The sequence below is a fragment of the Artemia sp. Qi Xiang Cuo genome, chromosome 1 (genome assembly GCF_049724085.1).
Source record: "Artemia sp. Qi Xiang Cuo chromosome 1, ASM4972408v1, whole genome shotgun sequence".
Classification (NCBI taxonomy): Eukaryota; Metazoa; Arthropoda; class Branchiopoda; order Anostraca; family Artemiidae; genus Artemia; species Artemia sp. Qi Xiang Cuo.
This window is the reverse complement of record NC_142794.1, coordinates 28,295,653-28,311,392: the sequence shown is the minus strand read 5'-3', so window position 1 is coordinate 28,311,392 and position 15,740 is coordinate 28,295,653. Positions and strand designations below refer to the sequence as shown.

At 38.0% G+C, this 15,740-nt stretch overlaps 1 protein-coding gene across 1 annotated transcript in view; it reads left to right on the top strand.

Annotated features, from left to right (window-relative positions):
• LOC148956173 (coiled-coil domain-containing protein AGAP005037) overlaps positions 1-15,740 on the top strand; it is a 398,884-nt gene that overhangs the window by 141,484 nt on the left and 241,660 nt on the right. The gene's annotated exons all lie outside the window — the stretch shown is intronic.

The following is a 15,740-nucleotide window of genomic DNA, read 5'->3' as shown; positions in this document are numbered from 1 at the left end:
CACACACATAATTACACACACACATACACACACACAAAAACTTACACATGAACACAAAAAAAACTCACACACACACGCACCAAAACTTACACACACACACACGAAAACTTAAGCACACACTCCAAAACTTACACACACAAAAACTAACACATGCACACTAAAACTTACACACACACACACTAAAACTTACACACACACGCCAAAACTTACACACACAAACACACACACAAACTAACACACACATACACACACAAAAACTTACACAATCACAATAAAACTAACATTCACAAAGAAACTGACATGCACACAAAAACTTACACACACACACACACACAAAACTTACACACACACACACACACACGAAAACTCACACACACACGCCAAAACTTACACACACACAAAAACTGACACACACACACACATAAACAAAAACTTACTTATGAACACAAAAAAAAACACACACACATGCAAAAAAAATTACAAAAACAAACACTCACAAAAAAAAAATACACACACACACACGAAAAAATACACAAAAACGCCACAAAATAAAAACAAAAAAAATATAAAACACACACAAAAACACAAAAAAAATAACAACAAAAACAACACAAAAAACTTAAATACACAAAAACTTACACACACACACACACACACACACAAACTTAAAAACATACAAAAAAAACATATATACACACTCAATATCTGAGACACACAAAAACTTACACACACACACACAAAAACTTACAACCACACGCAAAAACTTACATGCACACAAAAACTTACATGCACACAAAAACTTACAAACACACACAAAAACTTACACACACGCACAAAAACTTACACAAACACACAAAAACTTACACACACACACACGAAAACTTACACACACACTCAATAACTTACACACACACCCAAAAACTTACACACACACACACACACACAAACCTTACACATGCACACTAAAAATTACATTAAAAAAAACATTAATACACAAAAAAAATAAAAAAAAAACAAAAACGTAAAAAATACCAAAACAAATATCTTAGAAACAAAAAATAAAAAAAACACACAAACACTAAAAAAAAAAAACAAACGCTCAAACTTACACACACACACACACAAAAACTTACACACACAAAAACTTACACACACACACACACACACACACAAAAACTTACACCCAAACGCAAAAACTTACACACACACACACATACAATTACATACCCACACGAACACATACGCACAAACAAACACAAACACACACGCACCAAAAAATACACACACACACAAAAACTTACACACACACACACACGAAAACAAACGCAAAAACATGACCACTTAAAAACACCACAGAAACAACTAACACACACAAACAAACTTACACACACACACACACAAAAAAACTTACACATGAACACGAAAACTCTATATGGTGATCCATTCAAACTGAACTATTAATGTACAGAAGTCTCTATTGGTATCCTTATTCTTTACATATCTAGTAGGAGAAAATAAAAATAGCAGAAACAAATTTATTGTATGATTACAATATAAAACTCATTATGCATATCAAAAATGGGATTAGTCCACCAGCCTGAATGGTGGAAATCCACTAGCTCAATATTGGGGTCGCAGTCCACCTGCCTGAATGGTGGAAATTCACTAGCTCAGAATTAGGGTCTTAGTCCACCAGTCTGAATGGTGGAAATTCACCAGCTCAGAATTGGGGTCTTAGTCCACCAGCCTGAATTATTGAAATTCACATTAGACGAGGTTACGTGCGCACACACACACAGAGAGAGACGACTAACACACAGGGACAACACACACAAAGAGACGACACCTAACCTTTTCCGGCGAGTATGGTTAGGTTAGGTTAGGCTAGATTAAGTTAGGTTAGGTTAAGCTAGGTTAGGTTAGCCCACATACGCTTCACTTAGGTTATCTTAGGTTAGGTGAGAGACAGGCAAAAAGTTAGGTGTATGATTAGGTTAGGTTAGGTTAGATTAAGTTAGGTTAGGTTAAGTTAGGTTAGGCTAGGTTAGCCTACGTACGCGCGCGTACGTAGGCTAACCTAGCCTAACCTAACTTAACCTTAGCCTAACCGTAAGTTTTTGTGTGTGGGTGTTAGTTTTTGTGTGTGTGTGTGTACGTTTTTGTGTTCCTAATGTTTTTCTTTTTGATTTTAGTTTTTTGTGTGTGTGTTTTTTTTTGTGTGTGTGTGTGTGTGTGTGTGTGTGTATTAGTTTGTGTGTGTAAGTTTTTTGTGTGTGTGTGTGTATTTTTGTGTGTGTGTGTGTGTGTAATTTTTTGTTTTTTTAATTTTCGTCGTGTGTTTTTATTTTTTCGTGTGTGTGTGTGTAAGTTTTGTGTGTGTGTGTGTGTGTGTAATAGTGTGTGCTATGGTTTGATTGTTTTTTTTGTGTTCAGTTTTATTAGTTTTTGTGTTTTGGTGTGCGTGTTTAATAGTTTTTGTGTGTGTATTATTTTACGTGTGTGTGTGATTTTTCGTGTGTTTGTATTAGTGTGTGATTGTTGTGTGTGTGTGTGTGTGTATTTTTTTTTTTTCTGGTCAGTTTTTGTGTTCATCTAAGTTTTCGGGTGCATATGTAAGTTTTTGTGTGTGTGTGTGTGTGTGTAGCTGTGTGTGTGTGTGTGTGTGTTAGTTTTGGCGTGTGTGTGTAAGTTTTCGTGTGTGTGTGTGTAAGTTTTCGTGTGCATGTGTAAGTTTTAGTGTGTGTAAGTTTTGGTTTGTGTGTTTTAGTTTTAGTGTGTTTGTGTTTATTATGGTTGTGTGATTGTGGGTGCATTAGTTTGTGCGTGTGTGTGTGTGTTTTTTTGTGTTCATGTGTTAGTTTGTGTGTCTGTGTGTGTGTGTGTGTAAGTTTTTGTGTGTGTGTAAGTTTTGGCGTGTGTGTGAGTTTTCGTGTGTGTGTGTGTGTGTGTGTGTGTGTAAGTTTTTGTGTGCATGTAAGTTTTTGTGTGCATGTAAGTTTTCTTGTGCATGTGTCAGTTTTTGTGTGTGTGTGTGTGTGTAAGTTTGTGTGTGTGAATGTTTTTTAGTGTGTGTGTCAGATTTCGTGTGTGTGTGTGTAAGTTTTGTGTGTGTGTGTGTGTGTGTGCAAGTTTTTGTGCGTGTGTGTGTGAGTTTTGTGTGTTCATGTGTTAGTTGTGTGTGTGTGTGTGTGTGTATGTTTGTGCGTGTGTGTATGTTTTGGCGTGTGTGTGTGAGTTTTCGTGTGTGTGTGTGTGTAAGTTTTGTGTGTGCGTGTGTTTGTAAGTTTTTGTGTGCATGTAAGTTTTTGTGTGCATGTAAGTTTTCGTGTGCATGTGTAAGTTTTTGTGTGTGTGTGTTTGTGTTGTGTGTGTGTGTGTGTAAGTTTTGGCGTGTGTGTGTAAGTTTTGGCGTGTGTGTGTGTGTGTGTTTTGGCGTGTGTGTGTGTAAGTTTTCGTGTGTGTGTGTGTAAGTTTTCGTGTGCATGTGTAAGTTTTTGTGTGTGTAAGTTTTGGCGTGTGTGTGTGTAAGTTTTCGTGTGTGTGTGTGTAAGTTTTGTGTGTGTGTGTGTGTGTAAGTTTTTGTGCGTGTGTGTGTGAGTTTTTGTGTGTCATGTGTAAGTTTTTGTGTGTGTGTGTGTGTGTGTGTAAGTTTTTGTGTTTGTGTAAGTTTTGGCGTGTGTGTGTGAGTTTTCGTGTGTGTGTGTGTGTAAGTTTTTGTGTGCATGTAAGTTTTTGTGTGCATGTAAGTTTTTGTGTGCATGTAAGTTTTCGTGTGAATGTGTAAGTTTTTGTGTGTGTGTGTGTGTGTGTGTAAGTTTTTTTGTGTGTAAGTTTTTGTGTGTGTGTGTAAGTTTTTGTGTGTGTGTGTGTGTGAGTTTTGTGTGTGTGTGTGTGTGCAAGTTTTTGTGCGTGTGTGTGTGAGTTTTTTGTGTTCATGTGTAAGTTTTTGTGTGTGTGTGTGTGTGTGTGTGTTTGTGTGTGTGTAAGTTTTTGTGTGTGTGAGTTTTCGTGTGTGTGTGTGTGTAAGTTTGTGTGTGTGTGTGTGTAAGTTTTTGTGTGCATGTAAGTTTTTGTGTGCATGTTAGTTTTCGTGTGCATGTGTAAGTTTGTGTGTGTGTGTGTGTGTAAGTTTTTGTGTGTGTGTTTTTTTTTTTCGTAGTGTGTGTGTTAGTTTTGGCGAGTGTGCGTTTGTTTTCATTTGTGTGTGTGTGTGTGTGTAAGTTTTTGTGTGTGTGTGTGTATTTTTTTTAGCTTGTTTTTCATTTTTATTGTATGTGTAATTTTTTTTTTGAATTTAATTTTTTGTGTGCATGTAAGTTTTTGCGTGTTGATCTAAGTTTTTTGTGTGTTTGTGTAAGTTTGTGTGTGTGTGTGTGTGTAAGTTTGTGTGTGTGTGTAAGTTTTGTGTGTGTGTGTGTGTGTTTTTGTTTGTGTGTGTGTGTGTGTGTGTGTGTGTAAGTTTTTGTGTGTGTAAGTTTGTGTGTACGTGTGTGTGTAAGTTTTCGTGTGTGTGTGTGTAAGTTTGTGTGTGTGTGTGTGTGTGTGTGTAAGTTTTTGTGTGTGTGTGTGTGAGTTTTTTGTGTTCATGTGTAAGTTTTTGTGTGTGTGTGTGTGTGTGTGTAATTTTGTGTGTGTATGTAAGTTTTGGCGTGTGTGTGTAAGTTTTTGTGTGTGTGTGTGTGTAAGTTTGTGTGTGTGTGTGTGTAAGTTTTGGCGTGTGTGTGTAAGTTTTGGCGTGTGTGTGTGTGTTTGTAAGTTTTGGCGTGTTTGTGTTAGTTTTCGTGTGTGTGTGTGTGTAAGTTTTTTTGTGTGTGTGTAAGTTTTTGTGTGTGTAAGTTTTGGCGTGTGTGTGTAAGTTTTCGTGTGTGTACGTGTAAGTTTTTTGTTTTTGTGTTTTTAAGTTTTTGTGAGTGTTTGTGTGTGTTTTTTGTGTTCATATGTTAGTTTTTGTGTGTGTGTGTGTGTGTGTAAGTTTTGGCGTGTGTGTGTAAGTTTTCGTGTGTTTGTGTGTGTAATTTTTTGTGTGCATGTAAGTTTTTGTGTGCATGTAAGTTTTTGTGTATGTAAGTTTTTTTGTGCATGTGTTAGTTTTTTTGTGTGTGTGTTTGTGTGTTAGTTGTTGTGTGTTTTAGTTTTTGGGTGTGTGTGTTAGTTTTCGTGTGTGTCTGTTTTATTTTTGTGTGTGTGTGTGTGTGTGCAAGTTTTTGTGCGTGTGTGTGTGAGTTTTTTTTGTGTTGTTGTGTTTGTTTTTGTGTGTGTGTGTGTGTGTGTGTGTGTGTAAGTTTTTGTGTGTGTGTAAGTTTTGGAGTGTGTGTGTAAGTTTTCGTGTGTGTGTGTGTGTGTAAGTGTGTGTGGGTGTGTTTGTGTTTTTTTGTGTGTTCTTTTTTGTTTTTGTGTTCTTGTATGTTTTCGTTTTCATGTTTTTGTTTTTTTGTGTGTGTGTGTGTGTAAGTTTGTGTGTGTGTGTGTGTGTAGGTTTCGGCGTGTGTGTGTAAGTTTTCGTGTGTGTGTGTAAGTTTTCATGTGTGTGTGTGTGTAAGTTTTTGTGTGTGTGTGTAAGTTTTTTGTGCGTGTGTGTAAGTTTTTGTGTGTGTGTGTTTTTGTGTGCTTGTAAGTTTTTGTTTGCTTGTAAGTTTGTGCGTGTGGGTGTCAGTTTGTGTGTGTGTGTGTTTAAGTTTTTGTGTGTATAAGATTTTGTGTGTGGTTGTAAGTTTTTTGTGTGTGTGTGTAAGTTTGTGTGTGTGTGTGTGTGTGTAAGTTTTTGTGTGTGTAAGTTTTTTTGTGTGTGTGTGTATAAGTTTGTGTGTGTGTGTGTGTGTGTATGTTTTTGTGTTTATAAGTTTGGGAATGTAAGTGTGTGTTTTCGTGTATGTGTGTGTTATATTTGTGTTTGTGAGTGTGTTTGTTTTAGATTTAGTGTGTTTGTGTGTTAGTTTTTTTGTGTTCATTTGTATTTGTTTGTGTGTGTGTGTGTGTGTTTATGTTTTTTTTTTTTTTTATGTTTGGGCGTGTGTGTTTTTGTTTGCGTGTGTGTGTGTGTGTAAGTTTTGTGTGTGTGTGTGTAAGTTTTTGTGTGCATGTAAGTTTTTGTCTGCATGTAAGTTTTCGTGTGCATTTGTTAGTTTTTTTCTGTGTGTGTGTGTGTACGTTTTTGTGTGTGTGTGTGTAAGTTTTGGCGTGTGTGTGTATGTTTTCGTGTGTGTGTGTGTAAGTTTTTGTGTGTGTGTGTAAGTTTTTGTGTGTGTGTGTAAGTTTTTGTGTGTGTGTAAGTTTTTGTGTGCATGTGTGGGGACCGGGGAAGGGCCTTTGGGACCCAGGGCGGGCGTTTGGGGATCCGGGGCCCTTGAGGATGGCGGGGTCTCTTGGGCACCAGGGGGACGTTTGGGGGCCGGGGGAGGGCCTTTGGGAGCCCAGGGGACCGTTGGGGACCGGGGAAGGACCTTTGGGGGCCCTGGGGACCATTGGGGGCCGGGTGGCCCTTTGGGAGCCCGGGGGACCCTTGAGGACCAGGGGTGGGCCGTTGGGGGTCTGAGGAGGGCGTTTGTGGGATAACATTTCGAAATTTTTACTATTTAGTTTACTTTTTTTTTTCTTCGAATACCTGATGCTCATCATGTGGCGCTTTCATGCGGTGCCTCCCTGAGGCGCATCCCCAGCGGCGCTTTCCTGACCCGCGGCGCATCCCTGCGGCACATCCTGCGGCGCTTTTCTGGCCCACGGCGCATCCCGGCGGCGCTCATCTGGTCCGGGGGACCTTTGGGGGCCGGGGGAGGGCCTTTGGGGCACAGGGAGGGCCTTTGGGGCACAGGGAGGGCCTTTGGGGGTCCGGGGGGCAGTTGGGGGCCTGGGGGACATTTGGGGACCGGTGGAGGGCCTTTGGGACCCCGTTGGTCCTTTGGGAGCTCGATGGGCCTTTGGGGGGCCGGGGGAGGGCCTTTGGGGGTCTGGGTGGGCCTTTGGGGGCGCCGGTGTCCCTTTGGGAGCTTGGGGGGCCTTTGAGGACCGGGGGGCTTCCTTCGGGGTTGGGGTAGGAGGATTGGAACCCTTTGGGGTTGGGGTAGAGGACCTCACAACACTGTTCAAATGAAACTTGTGTATTATAACGACCACAGAGTTTCACCATTAAATTCTCTTCTAAAATCTCTTCAAAAATCATCTTTTAAAATGTCTCTAACTGTTTCGCCGAAATAGTTCCATAACCTGTCTAAAACAGTTTCGCCCAAATAATCCCTAAACGTAATTCAGCGTGTTCCTTTTATTTTTGGCATCTCTGCGCTAATGCATTTCAAATTAATAAGAAACCTGATTCCCGCGCTAAAACAATTCATCGCTAAGATGTTTCTTGGAGAATTGTTTCCATGGCCTTTGGCTATTAATATCCTATGGACTTCGACCAAAAGAGTTGTTTCCGAGGCAAAGACATTAATGACTTGGATCTATTCCTGGAGAATCGTTTCTATGCGAAAATTTTTAAAGTCTGACAGATGATGTCATTGGTTGATTGATCTGTCAAGAAAGGGGAATTAATTTGTTGTTTCTAAGGGGAATTATTGATTCACGATAGGTGAATTGAGGTCGACAGCACAGGTGTTCCAAATTCCGGGAAACTCATAACATTTGGCTTGAACAACAATAACAAATACTATTTCTGGACACCATGACATTCACCTCGAGCGTGCCAAAAACAACAACAACAACATTGACCTTGACATTCGCTGAGAGCGTGCACTTACAACAACAACAACATCGACCTTGACATTCGCTTCGAGCGTGCACTTACAACAACAACAACAAATAAATCGACCTTGGAAAAAGAGGTCATTGACCCCATTAACCACGTGTTCTCCCTAATGACTCTATGCCCATATTTGGTGTACTGTTCGGAGTTATAGGGTCATTTCTACTAAGAAGGCATGCCAGGAGTTTATAAATAAAAGAAAAGAAGTTTTTATCAACTGAAAGTATGGAGCAATATGAAAACTTAAAATGAACTAAAATTATCGTATATGAAGGGGTTGCCTCCTCCTCAATACGTCGCCTTTTACGGTAAGATTTTTTCTTAGAACTTTTGAAAAAGCTTATGAAACTAATTAAAGGTCCCTTGTATTTCAAGAGCCATTGTTAAATAATTGGAACAAAAACTCGCAATTTAGAGTAAAGAACGTGGTATTGAGGAGGGGGAGATTCCTTCATATGCGTAATAATTTTTTTTAATTCTAAGTCTTAATGTTGCTCCTTACTTTCAGTTGAAAAAATTGTTTTTTTTATTTAATTTTTGATCGTTTTTTCAATTGATTAAAAAATATTCCAAAAAAGAAGTTTTCGAAAAAGAGTAAAGGCAAAATTAAACTTAATATCAGAAGAAATAATACCTACATTAATTCAAACTAAAAAAGGACCAGAAATTACTATTAAAGAATAAATGAAACCCAAAACGAACAGATATTAAATAAACAATCATAGAAAAAAACGCATGCAACAGATACTAATATAAATGAATAAATAAATCTTAAAACGAGTAAAGCTTAAATTGAATGTGCAAATAAAGCTTAAACATACAAAAATAGTTTGCTATTGAAGTTTAAATGAAACCCAAAACGAACAGAAAATAAATAAATAATCATAGCAAACAAACATACAATAGGTACTAATACAAATGAATGAATAAATATTAAAACGAGTGAAACTTAAATTGAATATGCTAATGAAGCTTGAAACCAACAAAAATCAAAACAAATAGGAATTTAGGCACTTCCTCCTTCTCTCACTGTAAAAGTCTAAAACCTACTTCGTTATTGGCGCATTACTGAAAACTATTTGTGTCTTGAATAGTCTTGGAAATTACAAAGAAAATCAAACTGAATATTTGATAACTAATTATATTAATTGTTGAATGATCATAAGTTCAAGATTTTATTTAACTGTATTTTTTATTTTCATTTTCCATGCTGCAGCTAAAAAAGAAATTATTTGTAATATAATTCGTTTTCAGTGAAGTGCCAGTGATGCATAAGGCTTTAGACTTTTACAGTTAGGGGCAGCATCCAAACTTCTGTTTGTATTGAAAATATATTTGTCTTGAACAGTCTTGGAAAGAAATAATAAAATGAAACTGAATATTTGATATGTAATTATATTAATTGCTGAAAGCTCGTCAGTTCAAAATTTAATGTTACTGTAATTCTTGTGTTTATTTTCAATGTTGCAATAAGTACAAAAGAAAATATTTGTAATATAATTCGTGTTCAGTAAAGTGCCACTGACACAGTAGGTCTTAGACTTTAACATTGCGAGAAGTAGGCAGTACCCAAACTCTTGTTTCTTGTGATTTTTGTTCGTTTCAAGCTTGATTTGCATATTCAACTTAAGTTTCATTCATTTTAGGATAAATTTATTTTATTTCATATTAATACCTATTGTGTGCTTGTTTGCATTGACTATTTATTTAATATCTGGTCGTTTTGGGCTTGAGTTATTGTGGTTTTTTATTTCTACTTGTTTCAAGTTTAATTTGGCCTTTACTTTTCTTTGAAAAACTTCTTTTCAGAAAGTTTTTGTTTTAAATTAATTTTTGTTCGTTTTTGATTGCAAAAAGTTTCGAGTTTTTTATAAATTCCTTATTTCAAAATCATTTTTTTAAATCAAATGTTCATCAAAGTATCAAAACTGGTATCAAGGTAACAATATCAAAGTGAAAAAATGATGTGTTTGAACCTTGGAGTTTTTATATCTGATGTTTGAACTATTTTTAACAAAATGGCTATCTCAAAATTTTCTATTGGATAAGTTTGGGGAAAAAGGGCGCTGAGGGGGAGCTAACTGCCCTTCCATCTCTTTTGACTCTTTAAAAGTGAACTAGAACTTTCCATTTTCAATCAAATAAGCCCTGTCTGAAGTTTATACGAGCATCCCCTCTATAAGAACCATATATGCCCCTAGGGTATAACTTACAACGTCTGTCCATGGGCCCTGGGGGGTTTTGTCGACCCCGAAGTTGTAATATCTGATGTTTGAACTATTTTTAACAAGATGGTCACATCAAAATTTTGGCGGGGAGGGGGGAAGGGCTAGTTGCCCTCGGATCTTTTTTGAATCTGAGAAAATGAACTAGGACTTTTAATTTCCATTCAAATGAGCCTTCTCTGAAGTTTAGACGAACATCCCTTTCATAAGAACCATAATTCAGACTTAGGATATAGCTTACAATGCCTGCCTCCCAGGCCATTAGGGGTTGTGTCTACACCGGAGTTTTTGTTATCTGGCCTTTGAACTATTTAAAAAAAAATGGCTATCTTAAAATTTGTATTGGATGGGTTTGGGAAAAAAGGGGACAAAGGACGAATATGAGCGTCCCTTCCATAAGAACCATATATGCCCCCCAGGCATAACTTGTAATGCCTGCCCCAGGGCCCTGGGGGTTGTGACAACATCGGAGTTTTTTTTTTATCTGACCTTTGAACTATTTTTTTAACAAAATGGCTATCTCTAAATTTCTATCGAGTGGTATTTGGAGGAAAAGCGGTGTGGGGGGAGGGATAGTTGCCTTCTGTTCTTTTTTTACTCTTAAAAACTGAACTAGAACTCTCAATTTCCAATCAAATTAGCCCTCTCTGAAGTTTATATGAGCATTCCTTCCATAAAAGCTATATATACCCTCCACCCTAGGCATAACTTAAAAGGCCTACCTCGGGCCCTGAAGTATTTTTTTGACCCCGGAGTTTTCCTTATATGATATTTGAACCATTTTGAAAAAAATGCTCTCTGAAAGTTCTTATCGGATGCGTTTGAGGAAAATAAGACGTGGAGAGGGGGGGGGGGCTAGTTGCCCTCCGATCTCTTTTGACTCTTAAAAAGTGAATAAGAACTTTCAATTTCCAATCATATTAGCCCTCTCCGAAGTTTATACGAGCATCCTTTCCATAAGAATCATATATGTCCAGAGCAATACTTACAATACCTGCCCCCGGGCCCTGGGGGGTTGCTTCGATATAGGAATTTTTCTTATATGATCTTTGAACTATTTTTAACAAAATGACTAACTCAACATTTTCAGCGGATGGTTTCGGAAAAAAAAGTGTAGGGAGAGGGGCTAGTTGCTCTCGGATCTCTTTTGACTTTTAAAAAAAAGTGAACTTTTAAAAAGGGCTCAAATGAGCCCTCTCTGAAGTTTGTACGAGAATTCCTTTCATAAGAGCCATATATGCCCCCTGGGCATAACTTACAACACCTGCCCCCGGGACCTGGGGGGCTGTGTCGACACCTGAGTTTTTTGTAATGTGACTGTTGAACAATTTTCAACAAAATGGCTATCGCAAAATTCTTATCGGATGCATTTGGGGAACATGGGCGTGTGAGGGAGGCTAGCCGCCCTCCGATATCTTTTGACTCTTAAAAAGTGAACTAGAACTTTCTATTTCCAATCAAATGAGCCCTTTCTGAAGTTTTATACGAGCATCCCTTCCATAAGAACTGTATATGCCCCCCAAGGCATAACTTGCAACGCCTGACCCCGGGCCCTGGGGGGTTGTGTCAACACCGGAGTTTTTTTTATGTGGTCTTTGAACTATTTTTAACAAAGTGGTCATCTCAAAATTCTTATCCGATGCATTTTGGGGAAACGGGGCGTGGGGGGATAGTTGCACTTTGATCTCTTTTAACTCTTAAAAACTATCAGTTAGAAATATCAATTTCCAATCAAATGAGCCCTCTATGAAGCTTATACGAGCAGCCCTTCCAAAACTGCCATTTATGCCCCCCAGGCATAACTTACAACGCCTACCCCACGCCCTGTGGGGTTTTGTCGACACCTGAGTTCTTATTACCTGACTCTTAAACTATTTTTAACAAAATGGCTACCTCAAAATTTTCATTGGATGCATTTCAAGAAATGGGGCGTGGGGGGGGGGGCTAGTTTCCTTCCAATCTCTTTTGACTCGGAAAAACTGAACTAGAACTGAATTTCCATTCAAATGAGCCCTCTCTGAAGTTTTTACGAGTATTCCTTCCATAAGAACCATATATTCCCCCAGGGCATAACTTACAACATTGGCCCCTGGGTCCGGGGGGGGGGGTTGTTGACCCCGGAGTTTTCGTTATATTTCTTCTGATTTCAAGTTTAATTTGGCCTTTACTTTTCTTTGAAACACTTCTTTTTCGGGAAGTTTTTTTAATTAATTCTTGTTCGTTTTTTATTGCAAAAAGTTTCAAGTTTTTAAAAATTCCTTATTTCAAAATCAAACTTCTTTTTAAAATCAAATTTTCATCATAGTTTCAAAACTGGTATGAAAGTAACAATATCAAAGTGAAGAAATGGGTTTGTGTCAAACTTGGGGCTCTTATTATCTGATGTTTGAACTATTTTTGACAAAAAACCCCGGAGTTTTCGTTATATTTCTTCTGATTTCAAGTTTAATTTTGCCTTTACTTTTCTTTGAAAAACTTCTTTCTCGGAAAGTCGATTACGGATTTTGATTACCAAATAGTCAAGTTTTTCAAAATTGCCTATTTCAAAACAATTTTTATTCCAAAATAAAGTATATGTGTCTTGGAACAGTCTTGGCAAACTAATAAAATTAAACTGAATATTTCATATATAATGATACGTATTAATTGCTGAAAGCTCATCCGCTCAATATTTAATTTCTCTTCAATTTTCATCTTATTTTTAATATTGTAAGAAGTACAAAAGACAATATTCGTAACATAATTCATTTTAGTAAAGCGCCAAATATGCAGTAGACTTTTACCGTTAGGGAAACGGACAGTAGCCAAAATCTTGTTTGTAGTAAAATAGAACAACCTATAAGTGTCTTGACAATCTTGCAAAGAGCTAATAAAATTAAACTGAATTCCCATGATTTTTGGAATTAAAAATCGTTAAGTCCTTTTTTGGGGCGGGAAGGTTGGGATGGAGGGAGGGCCAGGGGTCAGCTCTCGTGACTTTTGTAATAAAATATCGTCAATAAGTTGTTTTTTCCTGGGGGGGGGGGTGGCGGTGCATGGATAGAGGGTTAGGGGTCAACTCCCTTGATTTTTGGTATAAAATATCGTAAATTTTTTTCTGGGTAGGGGACGGGGGGTCGGGCCATAAAGGGAGGGCAGAGGTCAGTTCCCATGATCTTTAGAATAAAATATCGTTAATAATTTTTTTTTTTTGGTCGGGGGTTAGGCCATGGACCGAAAGCCAAGGGTCAGCTCCCATGATTTTTTGAATAAAATACCGTTGATAAGTTGTTTTTTTGGGGGGGGGGGTGTCGGACCTTGAAGGGGCCAGGGGCCAGCTCCTATAATTTTTGGACTAGAGAATCGTTAATATTTTTTCGGGGATGGGGATAGGCTGGGACATGAAGGGAGGGCCAGGGGTCAGCTCCCGTATTTTTGGAATAAAATATCATTAAAAGTTTTGCGGGAGGGTCAGACCATGGAGGTCAGACCAGAGGTTAGCTTCCATGATTTATCTTTGGTAATTTTTTCGGGGGAAGGGGGATCGGACTATGGAGTGTCAGGGGTAAGCTCTCATAACTTTTCGAATAAAATATCATTGTCTTTTTTTTGGGTGGGGGGAGGGGGGTCGAGCCGTGGAGGAAGGGACAGGGGTCAGCTCGCTTAAGCTTTGGATTAAAATATCGTCAATAAGTTTTTTTTAGTCGGTGTGAGAGTCGAGCTTATCTGATCTTTGATCTTTGAATCTCTTAAAAACATTAAAAGGCATAAAAAGATAACATAAAAAGACATAACTTATAACATTGCCCCCGAGCTCTTGGGGTTTGTGTCGACCCTGGAATTTTTGTTATCTGATTTTGAACTTACTTTAAGAAATCGCTATTTCAAAATTTGACCGGATGGATTTAGGGAAAAGAGGGCAGGAGGGGGCTACATGCCATCCAGTCCCTTTTGACCTTTAAATGGAACTAGAACTTCCAACTTCCAATCGAATGAGTCCCGAAGTTTATACGACCACCTCTTCCATAAGAACCTTATATGCCCCAGGTGCATAATTTACAACACTTGCCCACTGGTCCTGGGGGGTTTTGTAAACTCTGGAGTTTTTGTTGTATGATCCTTGGTCTGCTTTGAACAAAACGTCTATCCAAAATATTCGATCGGACGCATTTGGAGAAAATAGGGTTGGTGGGGAGGGGGAGGCTAGTTGCCATCCGATCACTTTTGACTCTTAAAAAGGGAACTAGAACTTTTGATCTCTGATAATTTGAGTCCCCTCCAAAGATTATACAATCACATATTCCATAAAAACCTTACAAACCCTTGGGGCATAGCTTGCAACCCTTTCCTCGGGCTCTGGGATGTTTTGTTGACCCCAAAGTTTTTGTTATCTGATCGTGGACTACTTTCGACAAAATGGCTATCCACAAATTTTGATTGGATGTGCATGGGAAAAATAGGGTGTGTGGGGGGGGGGTCTGCCCTCCGATCACTTTTGAATCTTAAAAAAGGAGCTAGAACTTTCAATTTCCAATCAAATGAACCCCCTCTGAAGTTTATATTACAACCCCTTACGTAAAAACCTTATATGCCCCCGGTACATAACTTGCAACACTTGCCACCGGGCTCTATGGGGGTGTGTCGACCCCGGAGATCTGTATTTCATCTTTGAACTATCTTGAACAAAATGACTATCTCAAAATATTGATCGAAGGCATTTGGGGAAAAACAACCTTGGGGGGGATAATTGCCCTCCAATCAGTTTTGATTCTTATAAAAGGCACGATAAATTCTGACTCATATACATCTGATTATTTAACCAATTCATTTGAAGCATATGTCAGAAACAATTTCAAATTGAGTACATAAGTACTTTTTAGAGCCCTTATTTACCTTCCCTTGCCTAAAAAAAAACTCATTGGCCTCCATCCTAATAGCTGTCCCAGCTATTAGGATGGTATTCTATATTGATATATGGATGATAGGATGATATATGATATTCTATAATCGTTAGTTTGATAAATACCCTTGGATTGCATTTATACCCTTTCAATGGTTTTCAGATTTCTAACTCAATGACATTTCAGCTCTGTGTGGGTCAAATTGCTTTTTCTTATTTAATTTCGTAGATAGTCGCCTCTGGATCCTCGTATATTTTATATTCATAGTATCATTTTCATCAAGAACACAATCTTTTTATTAAACGAGTTTGACGAAAAATTGACAGGATTTGCATCAGCGATTAACTGTAGTTCCTGTTTCTGTAAATATTGTGATTCAAACTATGCTTCTTAGATTTTTTAAAACAAATTTACATTTTTAGTTTTACTATGACATAATTGACACAGGGAGCTCTTAAGTGCAAGGGAGCCTGTGACCCCCTTTTATCAACTAAGGTGTTTTTTGTTGTTTTTTTTGGTTTTTAAAGCAAGTCAAATATCCTTGCACCAATGCTTCGTTCATCCCTGAGGCATGTCCATCCCCAAAAAGAGCACTCATTAGACTACTTTTAGGGCAGACGGGCAGGATGTAGAAAGATGGAAAAGAGTTTCAGATTAATAACTTTTGGGTTTTTCAAGGAGAGCTCCTAAGAAATCCTCATTCTACGGATAATGCCACCCTCCCCTTATTTGCAGCCAAAAATGGGAATGAAATATGATATAGTTGTGCAATAAGATGAGAACATAGAAGACTGCATTGAAAAATATTCTTCATCGAAACATATTTCATTGAAATATAGCCTATTCTTCTGAATCGAAGAACATTAAGAGAAAATAATAAACACCCTCCTCTCTTTG